Genomic DNA, 5,312 nt, shown 5'->3' with positions numbered 1-5,312 from the left:
ATAATAAACGGCGACTCGATTTGACTCATGACAATCAACTGTGACTAGACTCGACTCAGGAAGATCTGTTGTGACTTGACTAGACTCATAATCACGAACTGTGACTTGACCTGACTCATGATGATCAACTGTGACTTGACTGGACTCAAGATGGGCAGCTGTGACATAACGGGGTGCTGTTGTGTCCACCATTTTGCGATCAGGCTCCGCTGTCACTGCCATTTTGTGAGTGTGCTCTGGTACAGCCGCCACTTCAGTCATAGACACTGTGTCGTGTTCTTCCTCCGTGATACCCACAGTAAACAAAGATCCAACTGTCAACAAGGCATAATCCATTAACTGAGTGAGTGATGAACGTGGACCCTCACGCGAGTTTAGACTTAAGAGGTTGATTTATTCCATCGCAGAAAAACTCAATCAATAAACAGTCTGGTAAATCAGAATAGTGAGCGATGGCTAAAAACTCTCGAATATGGTTCTCCAAAGATCGGGGACCCTGTTTAAGGGCTAATAAAATTATTGCCGTGTCCATACCTGGCCAATGTCCTTTGGAAAATCCGTTGGATCCTTGTTTGGCCGAGTATTCTGTAACGGGGCTGACAAGACGTGAGACGTGCAGATCCATATGCAAGCTTTATTAACATGAGAGGAGGTCAGAAACACAGGCAGGGTCGAACGGTGGCAAACAGGTATATGGTGGGCAAGACACATGAATAGTCTTAGGGCTAGTGAAGGTCAACGATTGGCGAACAGGATCACAAGGGCGAGACTAAAGGGATAAATCCAGGAAAACAGGCACAGATCAAAAACCAAGAAAACAGACAAGGCAGGACTAGGCTAGGTTAAGGCAGGGTAAACTAACGAGGGCTCTGTAGTGTAGCTATCAAAAGATAAGCACAAAACAATACTCGGCAGAGGGAAGGGATCAGAGTGAGTGTTAAATAGTGAGTGAGTTATATGAGACAGCTGTGTGCAATCAGTGAAACAGCTGTGTGCAATCAGTGCTGTGTGCAATCAGTGCAATGAATGATGGGATATGTAGTCCGGGGTGATATGCAACAGTGTGTAGTGTGAGAGTCAATGAAAATGGAAAGGGTGACCTCTGATGGCTAGCAGACGGAAGTTCATGGACCGGATACATAACAGTAGTAAAAAGCAACATGATTTTGTAGCAAAAACAGTGTCAAAAACAGAATGAGACCATCCACTAAAATAAAAGTCAAAGATACGCAGAATATTGTTTTATTTAAATTCTGGTGCTCTCTTGTGACAGCTTGTGATGCGTGCTGTGACGCACCTGCCATCTGATAGGGGCGTAACTTACCGATTGGCTTTTTGCACAAATAATTCTTTTTTTCTTCTTCTCCTTCAGCATTTTTCATATATGTGTGTGTTTTTTGTGGGGAATGTGGCTGTATCTGCATGATTACCATCTGTATGACTGAACATCAGCATGTGATTACTCTCTGTATGACAGCTATCAGTGTGAATGCGGTCTATATGAACGGCCACTAGAGTTGGATTATTGACTGTATGGCTGGCCATCTGTATGATTACCAGTGTTGGGCAAGTTACTTCCAAAATGTAATACATTATATATTACTAGTTACTATCTTTTGAAAGTAATTTGTTTCATTACAATATTACTGTCTCTGAATTGTAATGCGTTACACTACTTTTGAGTTACTTTCAGCAAAATATCCACAGAAGTTTTATAAAATGCCAAAAATGTAGTTTATTGCTGCTCATTCTACACCCAGTGGAGGGTAATGTGGTAGGTCTATATAGCATAAAATTATAAAATCAGATTTAGATGCCGGTATGTAGGTCTACATTAATGTTACGTTGTAGTTTATGTTAAACACAGATAAGCAGAAACCGCATTATTACATTTATAAATAACACCGGTAAATAAAGCGAAATGTTATAATGTACAAACAATAAACACAATACCTAGCCTATAGGCAATTTTGAACAGTTTCAGAAGAAAACAAGAATGAAAATAATTGCTAAACAAGCCAAAACGAATTAGGCTAATCAGTGGCGGCGCTAGGGCGAGGCTTGACGGGGCCCATCAGAAACTTGCTTAGCCCCGGCACAGCTCCCCCAAGGATTTCTTAATGATGTTCCCTTATTTTTGGTGTCACTTTCATTAACATTAAAAAAAGAAACATAAAAACAATTGCCTAATATGTGGCCTATAAACGATTGATATTATGGGGGAGGGGTCAAGCAACTTACAAGCAAGCAACCAGCAAAAACTGTTCGCAAGAGTTATGCCGGTGAACGTCAGTCAATTCACTATAGAGAAAGTGAAAGTAAAAAAAAACTGACTGAGCTTTCTAACGCTTCATTAACGGTGCATATTCTCTGAGACAACAAGAGACAAAATTACTTCAATATAGGCTGATGATATATAACTGTCTTAAATTATTCCCTTAATATTTCTCTTGTGGCCCGTATAGTGAAAAACATGAGAAGAAACGTATTTCGCATTAAACAGGTTGTTTTTGAAAACCTGTGAGCGAAATAAATCTGCTCTTAATTTTCATTGATGACTGCAGTGTTAATCATTTTAATTATAGGCCTATAATTCAATTGTATAAATTAATAGACCTGTTTAAAAAAAACTTTAAAAATATATTTTCAATGAGGAGTAGCCTATAAGCTAATAGCCAAATTTTTTATTATCCTCACAGCACGCCATAAGGTAATGCGCTATGAAATTATTGTGACGCAATAATTGAATGTAATTTAATAATAAAAGTAACCTAATAATAATAATAGGCCTAATATTAAGAAGAATGTTGTCACGAATCCGGTCCATGAACTTCCGTCTGCTCGCCACCAGAGGTCACCCTTCCACTACTATGGACTCTTGCACCACACCACTGTTGCACTTCACCCGGACTACAGTTCCCATCATCCATTGCACTGATTACACACACACAGTTGATTGCACACATCACTAATTGCACACAGCTGTCATCAATCTCACCTTTCCTATATAACACTCACTCTTATCCCTGTCAAGCTGCCGAGTATTGTATGCGCATATTGCTAGTTGAGATAGCTACGTTACGGAGCCTGCTTTAGTGTCTTAGTCTTAGTCTTAGTCTTAGTCTTAGTCTTAGTCTTGCCTTGTCTTGTCTGTTTTCTCGGTTTCTGATCTTTGCCTGTGTACCTGGATTTATCCCTCTAGTCTCGCCCTGTTAATTCTGTTCGCGGATCGTTGACCCACGCTAGCCCTAGGATTATTCTTGTGTCTTGCCCTCTATATACCTGTTGCCATTGTCTGACCCTTGCCTGTCTTTAACAATGTCTGTTAATAAAGCTTTGCACATGGATGCGTACGTCTCACATCTCGTCAGCCCCGTAACAAATGCAACATGCCTACATTAATTGGAAATGCTAAATCCTGTTATTAATATTGCCAATTTTTGATGCTTTGTTTTGACAATATCTCTGGCTATCATAGACACATGATAGGATGCATCACAGCACAGGGAGGTTATCACTATTTCACTATAGTGATAGGTTAATCACTATTTAAATTAACCAGTGTATCTATATGTTTGGTTGACTGTATTTTATTCTGATAATGAACAGGCTGCAAAGTTTGCAATGCTGTGTGTGCGTGAGGCGCCGGCGCAATCGAACAGCGGAAACAAACAACAAAAAAATATTCTGTCATCTTTGGCCATACAGATCATTCGAAACTGCAATGTGTTTACTTTTATTTCTGTCACCTCGGTTTCCTTTCCGTGGACCAAAGTCAGCAGCATATCTCTCAGTCTTTTCCTTTCGTTTTGTTAATCTGTTAATTAGGCTTTTTAAGTAAAATATTTTGCATATTCATTCATTTTACATATAGACTATGATTTAACAAAAACAGATTTTGTTATTTTTAGTTAAACTTAATTTGTGTTGCTTGTCTGCGCTCGTCCGCCACCTTTTTCCTCTTCTCCGACCCTGCAGCTCTCTCTCCGATAGCTTAGTGTTAGTGGCACCAGTCCAGGTGTTTCCAGGTTTTACTCGTGCTATTTCTCCATTTTGAGAGTTTGGTGTCGCACATATAGCTAAGCATTCTTATCCTTTTCTCCGATAAAATGAAAATAACAGGAGTGTGTCCATCTCACAAATGTAGAATTTGTCTCTGCAGTCATCTCAATCAACTAATTCCAGCAACAGAAGATAGACAAACTAGTTTACCCGCGGATTTTTTTTCTCTGGTGCTGTTTTGCGGTGTTGGTAAATTCACCACTTAATTGACAGTTAAAATATGTTGTTGTAACTTGCATTACTGAGATTGTAATGAGTAATAATATTACCCAAATTGTATTAGTAATGCGTTATATTACTGCGTTGCAGCAAAACGTAATATACTACTGTAATATTATTACTTTTGTAATGTTTTACTCCCAACACTGATGATTACCATCTGTATGACCGGGCATCAGCATGTGATTACTGACTGTATGACCAGCTATCAGTGTGAATGCTGTATGTCTGACAATCAGAGTATGTACTTGACATACATAGTTAATTATTTTTGTTTTCTTATTTCTTTTTATTACTCAAAAATTATTCTTATTGTATTTTTCTAGTTGGAACCTATCCTCTCTTCTTGGTCCGAAGGCAGGGAAACACCCTGGACTGATGGCCAGTAAGCATATGGCGCTTTTCCACTGCGTGGTACGATTCGGCTTGGTACGGCTCAGTACGGCACGGCATGGTTCGGCTCGGCACAGTTTGCGTCTCCACTGCAGTTCAGTACCGCTTTAGAGTGGGCGGGATTATTCACGTTGTTATAGTTGCGCCGCATCTACTACCATGACTCCTAAAAAAAAATTTTTCATTCTGCGTCGCCCAATCAAGCTCTCGCTGGATCGCTCCTCTGCTATCAATGAGAGGAACATCTGTTCTTCCGCAACAGACAACAAAACTATTTGGTTGTTAAAAAAATTTTTTTCCTCATTCCGCATCGCCCCATCAAGCTCTCGCTTGATCCGCTCCTCTGCTATCAACGAGAAGAACGTCTGTACTTCCGCAACAGACAACAAAACTTTTTGGTTGTTAATAAAAGGTGTGCTCGTTCCAAACAGTTGCGTTCGATCCTTCGCTGGCTGTGCTGATTTAAATCTAGCGGTTCTTTTGTGTTTGTGTTGCAAGTTCAGGGTTCGTAAACTTTCATAACTGGTAAGTGTTTTTTTCTTTTGCCTTGTGAACTAGCCGAGCCTTAATGATTCTGTTTCTTTACATGTATTTGCTTACTGACCGTTGCATGCAATCGTGAAATACAGCATTTTTTT

The 5,312-nt window shown here is 39.7% G+C and overlaps 1 long non-coding RNA gene across 1 annotated transcript in view; it reads right to left on the bottom strand.

Moving 5' to 3' along the window:
• Positions 1 to 387: 387 nt before the first annotated feature.
• Positions 388 to 5,312, bottom strand: part of LOC107565344 (uncharacterized) — a 20,689-nt gene continuing 15,764 nt past the window's right edge. Inside the window, exon 3 of the long non-coding RNA XR_001606363.1 lies at positions 388 to 465. This is a non-coding gene — a long non-coding RNA (uncharacterized lncRNA). The remainder of the gene's footprint in view (positions 466 to 5,312) is intronic.

The sequence above is a fragment of the Sinocyclocheilus grahami genome, unplaced genomic scaffold, assembly GCF_001515645.1.
Source record: "Sinocyclocheilus grahami isolate Dianchi unplaced genomic scaffold, SAMN03320097.WGS_v1.1 scaffold995.1, whole genome shotgun sequence".
In the NCBI taxonomy this organism is placed as follows: Eukaryota; Metazoa; Chordata; class Actinopteri; order Cypriniformes; family Cyprinidae; genus Sinocyclocheilus; species Sinocyclocheilus grahami.
This window is presented reverse-complemented; position numbering and strand designations above follow the sequence as displayed.